General features: G+C 39.7%; 1 protein-coding gene across 3 annotated transcripts in view; it reads right to left on the reverse strand.

Annotated features, from left to right (window-relative positions):
* The window catches only part of ubtd1b (ubiquitin domain containing 1b), a 102,000-nt gene that overhangs the window by 27,039 nt on the left and 58,904 nt on the right, over positions 1 to 16,057 (reverse strand). The gene's annotated exons all lie outside the window — the stretch shown is intronic.

Raw genomic sequence — 16,057 nt, forward strand, 5'->3', positions numbered from 1 at the left:
TCTTTACAACTGTGTTGAGCAGAAAAGTATCTCGGAGTGCATAAAACATCAAATCTTGAGCTGGATGAGCTACAACAGCAGAAGACCACATCAGATTCCACTTCTGACTACCAAGAACAGGAAGCCTGAGGCCATCATGGGCACAGACTCACCCAAACGTGACAGCTGAAGACTGGAAAAAGACCATCTGATTTAAAAAATAACAAGATGACATCTCCCGCTGGCAACTGAGCCATAACTCTGGTAAAATGTGACTAAATTGAACGAAACTATAATATGCGTATTACCGACATATAACAAAGAACCCTGTCAAGTTTTGTGAAATTCCTCCAAAAATTGTGAGAGGACTTGATTTCAGAAGGTGAGTACTTTTCCCGGGACAGACAGACAGCGCCAGGACATAATCCCCCTTCGGGCCTTTCAGCCAGCAGGAGATAAATTGTGAGAGGAGTTGATTTCAGAAGAACCTACACCCTCATAAAATTGTCAAAGTACAAGTTATTTAATCAAGGGTCAAAACTCTGGGAAAATGTGACCGAATTGAACAAAATAACGCGTACTACCGACATAGGAGCAATTCCAGCGTTATGGACGTGACACTTGAACTCAAAATGGCAACAAATGACCCAGTGCATGTTTTATTGTCTCCCAGTATTTAAACAGGTGTTGCATATTTTAAGGCTGTACCATACTGGAGAAGTGATAGAACAAGAACAATTCCCATAGTACATCTAGGGCATGCCAGAAAACGCCAATAAAAGATGCGTTATGGATGTGACAGAAAAAGTATCACTTTTCTTGGGTGACTGTACATTTTTATCAAACTCTGTGAAATTGTAAACCTAATGTCGAAATGGAGATATCCATTTGATAGAGGGGTCCAAGGTGAATATTAAAAAATCTTTGTTTAAAATATTTTGTATTTCATGCAGAGTTTCGGAAGGAAAAGTCAGCGTTATGGATGTGACGAAATTCCATTATGGATGTGACGCGTCTGAAATAGACATGGCATATGTTTAGAAAATCAGCAATTTAACCACCATAATCAAAACTCTCTAAATATCAGCTAAAACTATCAAAGTTCTTAAATAATATTTAGGATGGCTATTGTTTTGCTGTCTTGTGGATTTTAGCATACATTTCTGTGTCTTGTGGCAATAATATAGAATTGTACATGATCAAAGTTGATTTTAGCTTGGGTTTATAAGAAAGAAAGACTGACATATTAAGGCGAAGGGAACAATTCTTGTGACAAATTGGTTCAACTTATTCACATCTGTAAAATACAGGCCTAGGTGATATCTCTGGGAGTGGTTTTGATGTATTACATGTTGCTTTATTTTTGCATGGTGAGGTTGACATTTACATGGAATTGCCCATAAGGCCTTTGCCAAGTTTTGTGAAATTCCTCCAAAAATTGAGAGGAGTTGATTTCAGGAGGAAAATACTCATGAAATTGTCAGAGTATAATTTTGGTAAATCAAGGGCTGTAACTCTGGTAAAATGCAACCGAATTGAACAAAAATTATAATATGCATATTACCGACATACACAGCGGCACGGTGGTGTAGTGGTTAGCGTTGTCACCTCACAGCAAGAAGGTTCTGGGTTCGAGCCCCGTGGCTGGCAAGGGCCTTTCTGTGTGGAGTTTGCATGTTCTCCCCGTGTCCGCGTGGGTTTCCTCCGGGTGCTCCGGTTTCCCCCACAGTCCAAAGACATGCAGGTTAGGTTAACTGGTGACTCTAAATTGACCGTAGGTGTGAATGTGAGTGTGAATGGTTGTCTGTGTCTATGTGTCAGCCCTGTGATGACCTGGAGACTTGTCCAGGGTGTACCCCGCCTTTCGCCCGTAGTCAGCTGGGATAGGCTCCAGCTTGCCTGCGACCCTGTAGAACAGGATAAAGCGGCTAGAGAGATAATGAGACCGACATACACAGGGATGAGAATGGGACATTTAAAAAAAAAAAAAAAAACTCTGAAATGCCTGGCAGGTCTAGGGGGCATCTGCCCAATTCACAATCCCCCTTTCCCACATACAAACATATACACACACTTCACACACACACACAAAAAAAAAATTTATATATATATATATATATATATATATATATATATATATATATATAAAAATTTATATATATATATATATATATATATATAAATTTTTATATATATATATATATATATATATATATATATATATATATATATATAAATAAATTTATATATATATATATATATATATATATATATATATATGATTTCAAATTCAATGATAGTTTAAAACGTTTATAAACTTGTTGCAAAGATGGACAGCAGTGGAGCAGACAGAGAGCTGGAAAACTTCTTCCTCCAAAAATATATTTTTTATTTTTTCTATTTTCAAAACTTTTCTTAAAATAGTGCAAATATTTACAGTGTGCCAACCAAAGGTTCAAATTGCCAAAAAGAAAACTATACAAACAAAATAAGAAAACAAAAATAAAGAGGCTTTAAGTTTGCCAGACAAAATCAAAAAAGACCCTGAACAAAACTGTTAGTCAGCCAGACCACAGCACCTTCAAACAAGACGCTCCAACCACAACTGAGACTCTGGAGCTACTGCAGAGCTTACATACCCGCAGCCCCGCCCACAGGTGAGCCCAAATTGCAAAATCAATCAATCAACTAAATAATGACATCCTAAATACAAAATAACAATTTAAAGAAACAAAAACACAAAATATACAAACATCCAAAATAATTTTCATTCGCCAAAAACCCTTCAGTGCATAGTAAAATACACGTTTCCCCAACACCAGTAAAACACGCCATTAAAATAGGCCGTTCTACCAAACACCCGCGAAACCCCTCCATAACAAGCCAATGGTACAGTCCCTCGGTTTCCCACAACAAACAGGAAGTATGTGGAGTTCGCGTGATGACTTACTAAAAACTGTTTTGTGTTATAAAAATGCTAGAACTAAATAAACTTGACGTTAGAAATAACCGGTTTGTACGTGTGTTTCCTAGACCATAGACAACGCTTAACAGATGGGAGATGAAAATGCTTAGAAATGTGTGATGCGTTTTACATACGAGTGGAGCCAAACAAATGTTACTAGAATGCCGGCAGGCCCTTCCCTGCACTCGCAACAAATGCTGCTCTCGTTAGAAACTATGGCAAACGGTGGAGTATGAAATGCTTGAAAACCAGTAATACCCATACAGAAAACAGGAATGGAAATGAAGTGCAACTCATAGCGACAGGTCAGCCAAGATGTTTGAACGTTGCCGGCAGATTGCTGCCTGTGCGCTTGCGTGAGAGGTGTGCGTTGCCGGAAATCATCGTGAGTTGTCGTTAGTATAAACATTGAAGAAAGCAATAACGATTTCCGTTATCACAGCTGCAACTAATTTTGCGATGAGCGTTGCCGAAAGATGCTGGCTGGCGGGCGGGCGGTCCTGCCTGCTTGTGCCACCACAAGCCTCGCCTCGCGCCGACCCCTACCCCCCCAAAAAAAAAAATTCTCAACGGATTTACACGTTTCACAAAAATGACATTTTCAGTGGGAAAAACTCGGAATTCCGCGGAAAATTCTCATCCCTGCATACAACAAAGTATCCTACCAAGTTTCATGAAATTCCTCCAAAAATTGAGAGGAGTTGATTTCAGAAAGCGGGTACCCTTTCCGGGACGGATGGAAATCGCCACAACATAATCCCCCTTTGGGCCTTTTGGCCAGCAGGGGAGAAAAACCGCCCAGTTTGGGCGATTGGATAACTGCATAAATGAGCATGTTACCGGTGTTCAATAGATACGAGTTCTATTAACTTAAATTCACACATAGGAAAACAATCATAATGGTGGCCACCAAAACTTAACCAGAGTACAGATACAGCCCAGTACAAAAACAAGCAAAAGTCGCATCACAATCGTACCAGTCAACCAGAAAGAAAATGAAAGCCTCAGAAATTTAAAGGGGAACTGAAGTCATTTTTAAACTCGCTTTATTGCTTAACGTGTTATTCAATTACATTTTCGGTTTTATTAACCTTATATCGTGACTCGTATTGGCATATTATATTACACTCATCAGCCTATTCGGTTTTTAGCCATGTTGAATGTAGTTCATTTGGTCCACGGCAGGCGTCGCTTATCCGCGTGACCTTCGCGAGACTTGGAAACGTGAAGTGTCAGCGCCGCTATTTTGAAAACGGTTTACACAGCAGCCAGATCGCCGTATCGTTCCAATTTAGATTAATTCCGAGATTTACCAGCTTCATCAGTGATGGAGATTATTCCATATGACTTCAAACCAACATGGAGTTGGAAAGACGACAGGATAAGGACGAGTCCGTCGCGCTGGTGTTTACGTCATTACTGTCGCACAATTAAAATGTGCCAGATCAGGTGGCTGGTAGGGGTGGGCGATATATCGAGATTTGCGATATATCGATATGTTTTATGAACACGAAAAAGATTTTGGCATATCGTATATATCGAGATAATGCTCTAAATTAATATGATTTCGCCACTGTGCTTAATTTCCTTCACTGTGCTATGGTGCTGCCTGCCCCGCCTCCTTCGTGTGTTTGTACCCCCTCCCCTCGCGTGTAGGCGGCGTGTTAACTCATTCAACATGGCGGCGCCCACAGAAAGCCCGGAGGCGGCAGAACTCGTACCAAAAAAAGGACAAATGGCTCCATTATATGGAGATATTTTGGTTTTAAACCGTCGGACGAACAACAGAAAGAGGTCTACTGCCGGGAATGCAAGAAATTGGTGGCAACCAAAGTGTCGAGCACCACGAACCTGTTCAACCATTTACAGGTACACCACAAACTTTTGTACGAGGAGTGTGCCAGGCTGAGAGTTAATGCAGTGAGATGAGTTTGAGTTTTGTTTTTAAGGAAAAGGAAGGCAATATGTATTATTTCTACAAGTCAAATTATTATTTATGAAATGAGTTTTTTTTTTGTTATCTTAAATGTTTAAGACGCACTTTATAAGAACTGCCTACCCTCAGGTTTTATGTTTGTAATTAAAATAAGGCAATATACTACTTCCTTGGTTTGATAATTCATGTTAAAAATGGTGCACAAGCACTTTGTTACTAGTACCGGTCTACCTCTAGGCACTTGGCTGCCTACCTGTTTGCACTTCAATTAAAAAAAAAAACACCTTGCTGAATTTGGTGTGTCTGTTTTTTGGGGGTTGTTTTTCCTGCATAGATATCGAGATATATATCGTATATCGAGATATAGCAAAAATATATCGAGATTTTTTTTTTCTCCATATCGCCCAGCCCTAGTGGCTGGTGGGTTTTCAAAATAATAAATACATGCATGCATTTTTGTCATAAATACACATTACACTGAGCGTATTTCCCACATAATCCTCACTAGAGTTTCAGACAGCACTACAAAATCAGAGCCTAATCTAGGAATTTGAAAATAGGGGACAGATCCCTCACTAGTTGCAGAAACAGGGGACAGAAAATATTAACATGGGTAAAAATATCCCTCATTTGTTCCAGTTAGTGGGGACAGAAAAATAAGTAATACATTGGTAGATATTTTCAAGAGTACATCTATAAACAGAACAGTTTTATTAATCTTTACTTTTAGAATATCATTAACATAATACTAAATTGAACTTTCAACAAGAAAAATTAAACAAATTACTCAAAAAAAAAAAAAACCTAGCAATCATGCAGAATGTGTAAGATTACCAGGACTACAAAAATGCAGAAAAATAGGCTTTACTTATCCAAATGCTCCTGTTGGTTCAAAAGTTAAAGTGCATAGAACCTCACAGCACAACATGAAGTTCCCTTAAAATAGAATATAAATGCCTCAGCTTTCATGGAAGAAAAAAAACTATTAATACTAGTACTGTGTGCAGGCAGTCTCTCCTGAAGACTAAATTAAACAATAATTATAAACTAATAAAATAAATGGCTCAGGCTTCATAGAAGAAAAAAAAAATAACAATTTGAACAGAATCTCACAGTATGATGCTGAAGCTGCCTAAACAATGGAAAATAAAATCCCATTTTGGCAAAAATGTTGGCATCCATTAATTTCTTGTATTAAGTAAAAAAAAAAAAAAGTGCACACAGTCCTTCACTGTAAACATAACACACTTTCAGTAACAGAATTTAAGCCGACATAAACACTGACTCGCACATCATGCAATGTTGCCAGATACTGCTGACGTTTTCCAGCCTAAATATGTTCAAAAGCCGCCAAAATCCACTTAAAACCGCCCAATCTGGCAACACTGCGCACATGCTGCTTCTCTTGAACGTATACACGGAAGTAAGGCGGAAGGTAGTTTGTCGACGTCACCGCAAGACAACGCCAACGATTGGTCAAATTTGCGGGAAAGTTGCGGTGATTGGATAGAATTGCAACACCGCCCTGAATTTGCGGGGATTGGTTGAATTTGCGTTGATGTTGCAAATCGCGAAATCCTGGAGGCTCTGAATGTTAGTTTGGATGAGACAGAACGATATGCCATGTGCTTTTGGGTATTTTTAAAACACTTCACACGATTGGTTGAGATACACTGTCTTCCGGTTCAGTGACCAATGATATAATAGTTCACAAAACTGTTTTACCCGCTAAATAAACCATTCGGAATACTTCGGTCCTTTCTGATATTTTCCGATTGGTGTGTAAACAACACTGTATTTACCGCAGCGCTTGCTAGCGGGTGCTGACAAATTGATACGCACAAGATTCAGTAAAACGCGACTACACGCTCTCTACTTATAAATGTGCGACAAAATGAATAGATACACGATATCACTCTCGTGCCCAAAAAGTGGATGTGCGACAGACAGATAAAAAACGTGCATTATCGCGTATTACGCGCCCTAGATTAGGCTCTGAAAATGGCATCCCCACTATATCGTGAGTAGGGAGCGATTTTGGACACACAGAAAACTTCCGGCTTGATTACGTCAGCATTCGAAAGAGGGCGCGCGTGTCTTTTGACAACGTTGGCAGATGTTGGTCACTTTGATTTCTGCTGTATGTTTTACTTCCGTCCTACGATGTCTCGCACAGGTCTCAACGAATCTTGTTTACGACCGTTGCTTTGACACATGGACTGATATATTACAGAGCATATTTCAAACACTCATAACTTGCTATAGCAGCGACAAAATAGTGATCAAAAATGCATTCCGACAGTCTATAAAGATGAGATAAATAGAATTTTGATTTAAAAAAAAAAAAAAATTTGCCTTCAGTTCTCCTTTAAATCACAAACATACACCAGGTCATTTTTAACACACATTCTAGCTTGCATTTCTCCTGCGTCAGTGTCAGTAGCCAATAAGCCGTTTACAGGAATTGGTCACATGCCAATTTTCCCCATAGCAACAAGCCGGTGGTGGGCAAGCTAACTTGATGTTCCTTGACCACCATAAGAGTTTGACTGGCGATGCGAAGCAATCCATTTCTATAATCGCTGTTTTTACCTTTTCTACTGTCTTTTTTTTTTTTACCCGAACTTGCATGTGTACCTGGAAAATGTTTGTGGTTTTAACTTCTGTCGTAAGTTAAAGCAAATCACTGGCCGTAAGAGTGTTTTTTGGACTCAAGTTGGTCGCTGCCGAAAGAAATTCACGTCTGAAATGGCGGATATATCTGTATATCTATTTATTTTCAAGAATCTTCACAAACTCTTTACCCCTTAAAGCAGTTGCTACAGCCATCCCTCTGTATGTATATACTGTTCACCCTTAGAACAGATTTACAAGAAAAAAAGTCTAAAGACAAGGTTCTGTTCATATCGGTTTTCGCCTTCATTATGTTGAAACAATCATGACACATCATACGTTTTTGAAAAGAGGGTATGACACAGAATACAAAAATCACTCAAAGTTATGTTTCAACATTCACCAACTCACAGGCTGTGCCTGAAAGGTGAGGAATACCTGTGTGAAAACCAATCTTCACATTTTACATGAAGAACTCATGTCAAATGGTGTACAATAAATGATTACTGCAACTTTACAAAGATGCGCTATATAACGTTCAATTATCTTTTCAAAATTCATACATTTTATCATAAATATTCACCTGGGATACCTGTAAAGGGTAAAATATGTATGTAGAGGCAAATTCAGAGTCGTCAAATGTCGTCATTATGGTGCATACACGCTGGCGTCATACCGTATGTCGTCATCATGGGATATACACGAGGTCGTCATTAAGGAGTAAAGAGTTAAGCGAATGATAAAAGGTAGAAAAGGAGAAGTTAGAAACATACCTGAGAAATCCGCCATTTCGCACGCGAATTTCTTTCAGCGGCGACCAACTTGAGTCCAAGAAACTCTTTTACGGCCAGTGATTGGCTTTAACTTACGACAGAAGTTAAAACCACAAATTTTTTCCATGTACACACGAAAATTCGGGTCAAAGGAGACAGTAGAAAAGGTAAAAACAGCTATTACAGAAATGGATTGCTTCGCACCGCCAGTCAAACTCTTATGGTGGTCAAGGAACGTCAAGTTAGCTTGCCCACCACGGGCTTGTTGCTATGGGGAAAATCAGGGCTTTGAACCGGTTCAAGGAACGAAAACGAAAACCGGGAACTTTTTCTATTTCACATGGAACAAAAACGAAACCAGAAAATTTTTTATGTTCCGGAACAGAAACACTTATTAAAAATAATGGTAACCGGTTAATACCGGTTTTTATTTTGTTCCTCAAAGTTTCTGTAGCCTACAAATAAAAAAAGTCATTCTTCTCCTGCGCAAGTTTCTATGACCCGCTGGGGTTCACTTCCTGTGTGACGTTCGCTGACTGAATGGACAGAGCAGGAGGGTGGACTACTATCACGTCTCCACATCTTAAATAAGAGGTAAATATTGCAGTCTATCGTTATTCAAAAACGTCAATTTCAAACACGATATCAATATATTTGTCCACGTTAATGAGAGGCTCACGAACATTTAAATGACGTTAACCTCTGATAGCCTATCAATGCATAGGGCCTGACTAGCCTTTGGTAACGCACTAAACGAATTCTCTTTCATTTTTGGCACTTTTTCTGTTTGTGTAGATGGGAAGACATACTGAGAATCCAAATCGCCAACATTTGAAATAATAATTGTTTTGAATTATTTCTTGTCTTCTTTAATGAAGGTTGCAATAGAATTAGCCTACATTTGGCTTAAGCTGGATGAGACAGAGACATAATTTTATAGCCATTTGTTAAACAGCTGACAGGGAACGTAATTAACCGTTCCGGGAACGAAATTTTTTTGTTCTAACCGGTTCGGGAACGTCCATTTAATGGTGGAACCCAAAACCGGAAACGTTAAATTTCCGTTTCTGTTCGAACGAACCAATAGGAAAAAAATTCTGGTTCAAAGCCCTGGGGAAAATTGACACGTGACCAATTCCTGCAAATGGCTTATTCATATTTGAAGCCGTAGCCCGTTTCTACTCGTACCGTCTGTTCAAGCTGAATCCAAAGGCTAATTTACATCAGATGTGTTTTCAGAAGTGCAACACTTGAACTTCCCTTTAAACCAGCTTTTCAATCCACAGCAACTGTGGCAGAAAGGTCTCACAACTGCATCAAACTCGAGTGTGTACTTCATCTCTACTATTTTCTCATGTCTGAGAAATACAAGCTTCACAGAAATCCACTCAAAGAAATAAATATCACACAAATCACACTTTCTATATGCGGTTAAATTTATTTAAAATCAATCTCCAAAGGATGTCCTGCCTGTGCTATCTGTAGATTTATAGAAGTGTTTATATGAGCTTGATATTCATAGATAAGCAGGGATTAAAACAATGAATAGGCTGTTTATTCACTGCCTCATATTTTTACTGAGCTGTGCTGTAATTACAGTTGACTCAACTTTGGCCGTCTCTATCCCGGGTGTCTTGCTGACAAGTTTATCAGTTAGTTTTCTTGAACAGAGCTCACTGCTGGATTTTTTTTTTATGAGCAATACCATCATAAGGAACTTGTGGAGCAACACGAACATGGGTTGTGCCAAGTGTTTAGTCACCCATCAGGCCAATATCATGGCTGTACATGCCACTTAACACAAAGAACTCATGCACACCAAGTAATAAACTGTAAGGATACCAAAAGCTGTACTAATGCACAATTTAGTGCAGTAGGATGAGACTTACAGTGGGGCAAAAAAGTATTTAGTCAGTCACCGATTGTGCAAGTTCTCCCACTTAAAAAGATGAGAGAGGCCTGTAATTTTCATCATAGGTACACTTCAACTATGAGAGACAGAATGAGAAAAAAAAAATCCAGAAAATCACATTGTCTGATTTTTAAAGAATTTATTTGCAAATTATGGTGGAAAATAAGTATTTGGTCAATAACAGAAGTTCATCTCAATACTTTGTTATATACCCTTTGTTGGCAATGACAGAGGTCAAACGTTTTCTGTAAGTCTTCACAAGGTTTTCACACACTGTTGCTGGTATTTTGGCCCATTCCTCCATGTAGATCTCCTCTACAGCAGTGATGTTTTGGGGCTGTCGCTGGGCAACACGGACTTTCAACTCCCTCCAAAGATTTTCTATGGGGTTGAGATCTGGAGACTGGCTAGGCCACTCCAGGACCTTGAAATGCTTCTTACAAAGCCACTCCTTCGTTGCCCAGGCGGTGTGTTTGGGATCATTGTCATGCTGAAAGACCCAGCCACGTTTCATCTTCAATGCCCTTGCTGATGGAAGGAGGTTTTCACTCAAAATCTCACGATACATGGCCCCATTCATTCTTTCCTTTACACGGATCAGTCGTCCTGGTCCCTTTGCAGAGAAACAGCCCCAAAGCATGATGTTTCCACCCCCATGCTTCACAGTAGGTATGGTGTTCTTTGGATGCAACTCAGCATTCTTTCTCCTCCAAACACAACAAGTTGAGTTTTTACCAAAAAGTTCTATTTTGGTTTCATCTGACCATATGACATTCTCCCAATCCTCTTCTGGATCATCCAAATGCTCTCTAGCAAACTTCAGACGGGCCTGGACATGTACTGGCTTAAGCAGGGGGACACGTCTGGCACTGCAGGATTTGAGTCCCTGGCGGCGTAGCGTGTTACTGATGGTAGCCTTTGTTACTTTGGTCCCAGCTCTCTGCAGGTCATTCACTAGGTCCCCCCGTGTGGTTCTGGGATTTTTGCTCACCGTTCTTGTGATCATTTTGACCCCACGGGGTGAGATCTTGCGTGGAGCCCCAGATCGAGGGAGATTATCAGTGGTCTTGTATGTCTTCCATTTTCTAATAATTGCTCCCACGGTTGATTTCTTCACACCAAGCTGCTTACCTATTGCAGATTCAGTCTTCCCAGCCTGGTGCAGGTCTACAATTTTGTTTCTGGTGTCCTTTGACAGCTCTTTGGTCTTGGCCATAGTGGAGTTTGGAGTGTGACTGTTTGAGGTTGTGGACAGGTGTCTTTTATACTGATAACGAGTTCAAACAGGTGCCATTAATACAGGTAACGAGTGGAGGACAGAGGAGCCTCTTAAAGAAGTTGTTACAGGTCTGTGAGAGCCAGAAATCTTGCTTGTTTGTAGGTGACCAAATACTTATTTTACCGAGGAATTCACCAATTAATTCATTAAAAATCCTACAATGTGATTTCCTGGATTCTTTCCCCCCATTCTGTCTCTCATAGTTGAAGTGTACCTACGATGAAAATTACAGGCCTCTCTCATCTTTTTAAGTGGGAGAACTTGCACAATTGGTGGCTGACTAAATACTTTTTTTGCCCCACTGTAACTATTTAATGGTGATATGAAAAACACACTAAATATTCAGGGCTCGACATTAACAGTAGCCCGATTGCCCGGGGCAACCATTCAATAGATTCGGACAACCAGACTCTCACAAATGCTTGCCCGATCGGGCAACTACCCAAATATGTCAACTTGCGTGAAAAACAATGTTTATTCATTCATCTTATGATGAAATTCCATCACGATTTGCGATTGTTTGACTCCGAAAGACCGCGTCCATGTTATCATTACGGGATGTTCAACAACTAGCGGAATTCACATTTGCACATCGCGGGCTCGCAATGCAGTTTCCCATTGCTAATAATTATCGGGTAGTGCATATTCAGTGTTCTATTCAGACCCTCCAGGATTTCACGATGTTGCGATTTGCAACTTCAACGCAAATTCAGCCAATCCCCGCGAATTCAGGGCGGTGTTGCAATTCTATCCAATCACCGCAACTTTCCCGCAAATTTGACCAATCATTGGCATCGTCTTGAGGTGACGTCGACAAACTACCTTTCGCCTTACTTCCGTGTTTCCGTTCAAGAGAAGCAGCATGTGCGAGTCAGTGTTTATGTCGGCTTAAATTCTGTTACTGAAAGTGTGTTATGTTTACAGTGAAGCACTGTGTGCACTTTACATTATTTTTTTTACTTAATACAAGAAATTAATGGATGCCAACATTTTTGCCAAAATGTTATTTTATTTTCCATTGTTTAGGCAGCTTCAGCATCATACTGTGAGATTCTGTTCAAATTGTTTTTTTCCTTCTATGAAGCCTGAGCCATTTATTTTATTAGTTTATAATTATTGTTTAATTTAGTCTTCAGGAGAGACTGCCTGCACACGGTACTAGTATTAATAGTTTTTTTTCTTACATGAAAGCTGAGGCATTTATATTATATTTTAAGGTAACTTCATGTTGTGCTGTGAGGTTCTATGCACTTTAACTTTTGAACCAACAGGTGCATTTGGATAAGTAAAGCCTATTTTTCTGCATTTTTGTAGTCCTGGTCATCTTTTATATTGGTAAAGTTGTTTATAGGACCATTTCTCAGTGTCTTTGTTTTTTTTAATCAATAGTTTTTCGGTATTAACTTAATATTTAACATATCACTCAATTATAATCACAAAGAGAGAAAATCGCAACAATTTCTTGCAACTTTCACTTCCTCCCGCAATGTAATCGCAACAAAACCTAAAAAAACACCGCAACTTTCATCGCAATTTTTTGGAAAACCCCCACATCATCAGACATTTTAGCCCACAACAATCACAAAAAAGGCCCACAGAATCCTGGGGGGACTGAATATTGGTATGTCCTTCACTACACGACTAATTACCGCATTACTCGCATGGGGCGCTAGTGTCAATGCTTGTTGATACAGACAGCGTCTGATAAGGTTGAATAATAAATAAAAAAAATATGTAATATTTGAGCAACCATGTTCTGAGTTCGGGCAACCAGATTTCTACAAATGGTTGCCCGAATGGGCAACCATGTCTCAAAGTTAACGTAGAGCCCTGAATATAACTAGTTATCTGCTGCCTGCTATTCAACCGAGTAATGATACAAATTCCACAACAAGAATGATGATTATTTAGTCGCTCTCCACCAAGTTAAAGACGCGATTTAGTAAAAACAATTAAACTCTATCATACCTGAATTTATTTTCCTGACTGACTAGTTTGGAGTCGTTTATGCTACGATGCTCTCTCCTGACAAGCTGCTGGTTCCTACACAGACTGACTTCTTTTACGCCTGGACATTGAACCTTGAGTCAGATGTGCTCCTGTTTTAAGAGAAGAACCCTTTATGGTTCTCCGCCTCAATGTTTGACAGATTGTACATTCCGTGATGCCTTTCTGCTCACCACAACTGCAAAGAATGGTTATCCGAGTTACCATACACTCCCGACAGCTCAAACCAGGCCCGTTGTTCTCCTTTGGCCTCTCTCAGTAATGAGGTGTTTCCACCCACAGAACAGTCCTTTTCGACCAACAGGGAACGGGTTCTTGAACTGGCTCCATTCAGGATTCTTTGGGTCTTGGTGCCAGTGAGCAAACAGGCCCACATTTTCACCAATTTTGAACGGAACTGCTGTAACCAAGGATGCGTCATGAACGGTGGGCACTGCACAACAGAAGTAGCAAGATGGCGGATTGTATTGATTACCTTTTATTCCGTTACTGCAGATATTTGTTTTTGGTCCATTTTTTCCTGTAGATGTACCCTTTTCTGTCATGTTCTCCATTGCTGCGCTCTCCAAACTAATGGCATGCCCGATGATGTCGTCAAGGTTCCTGCTGGACAAACCAGCTATATTTTGGTTCTAGCCGGGAACCAAATTTCCAAGTGCCGAACCAATTTATTTTTTGGTCAAAATGCTCCAAACGATTCAAAATTTGGTGTGCGAATGAGAATGGAACCTGTTCCCTGTTGGTCGAAAAGGGGGTATGAATGCCTTTTTGTTTATTTGCACCATTCTGTGTAAACTCTACAGACTGTTGTGTGTGAAAATCCCAGGAGCTCAGCAGTTCCTGAAAAACTCATTCTGTCTTGCACGAACAAATCATACCACGGTCAAAGTCACTGAAATCACATTTTCTTTTGTTTGAAGATTAACTGAAGCTCTTGACCTGTATGTGTATAATTTTATGCATTGTGCTGCTGCGACATGGTCTTTTTTTATTTTTTATTTTATTGCAAGAATATGCAGGCGTTCCAAAAAAAAGTGGTCGGTCTCAAAATTCTCACCAATTCTGACTGAACACCTCGCACACAGCACTGACTGAATTACGATTACAAGATCGTCCAGGCAACAAACAGCAGTTCAGGAACAACAAATAAGTGCATTTTTCTCCCCTGACTCAGTCTTGGTTTTTCATTTAAAAAAAAAAAGGATTTGCACTGTAGCACAAAAGGAAATGGGTTATTTAAATGGCACCCACATGATCACAGTTGTAAATAACTTGCTTATCATTAAGATTATATGCACAACATTGTACTGCCTGACCCTATATGCAAATATCCAAGGCTAAAATACACAACAACATTACAGTCAGCATTAACATTAGATGGCTGGAGCTTATTGCAATTTCACTCCAAAGTGTTGCACAAAATGTTTAAACGTTCACGATAGTAGAACAGTACCAATAGTCACTCAGGTCTGTAACTGTAAAAGGTGCGGTAAAAAGAGCTTATTAGGAGCTTCACATACTTTCACAAAGTAAAAATAAGAGTGCTCTGAGAGCACAGTATTCCCCGCTGGCAACTCTGCCATACTGGTAACTCTGGTAAAATGCAACTGAATTGAGCAAAACTATAATATGCGTATCCTGCCAAGTTACATGAAATTCCTCCAAAAATTGTGAGAGGACTTGATTTCAGAAGGTGAGCGCTCTTCCCGCCCGGGACGGACGGACAGACATCGCCATGACAATCTCTCTTCGGGCCTTTCGGCCAGTGGGGGATAAAAATTGCGAGGGAAGTTGATTTCAGAAAGCAAGCACACCTTGATGAAATTCCCAAAGTTTGCTAATAATCAAGGGCATAACTCGGGTAAAATTTGCCCAAAGTAAACGAAATTTCAATCTGCGTATAACTGTCATATAACAAAGCCTTCTGCCAAGTTTGGTGAAATTCCTCCACAAATTGTGAGAGGAGTTGATTTCAGAAGAACGTGCACCCTCGTGAAATTGCCAAAGTACAAGTTATTTAATCAAGAGTCAAAACTCTGGGAAAATTTTCACAAACTAAATTAAATCGCAATCTGCGTATTACCCTCACATAAGGCGTTTTGCCAAGCTTCGGGAAATCATGAGAGGAGTTGATGGCACAAGGCAAGCACACCTTCATGAAATTGTCAAAGTACAAGGTTGTTAATCAAGGGCTGTAACTCTGGTAAAATGCGACCGAATTGAACAATATGCGTACTACTGACATACAACAGTGACTTTTACCAGGTTTCATAAAATTCTTCCAAAAATTGTGAGAGGAGTTGATTTCAGAAGGAGGAAAAAAAAAAAAAAAAAAAAAAAAAAACCTCATGAAATCGTCAAATTATAAAACTTTGTTAATCAAGGGCTGTAACTCTGGTAAAATGTGACCCAATTGAACAAAATTACAATCTGTGTATTAACGACATATAACAAAGAATCCTGGTGAGTTTTGTGAAATTCCTCCAAACATTGCGAGAGGAGTTGATTTCAGAAGGTGAGTGCCCTTCCCGGGACGGATGGACATCGTCACAACATAATCCTCCTTCGGGCCTTTCGGCCAGTGGTGGATTAA

Source organism: Neoarius graeffei, chromosome 14 (assembly GCF_027579695.1).
Source record: "Neoarius graeffei isolate fNeoGra1 chromosome 14, fNeoGra1.pri, whole genome shotgun sequence".
NCBI lineage: Eukaryota > Metazoa > Chordata > Actinopteri > Siluriformes > Ariidae > Neoarius > Neoarius graeffei.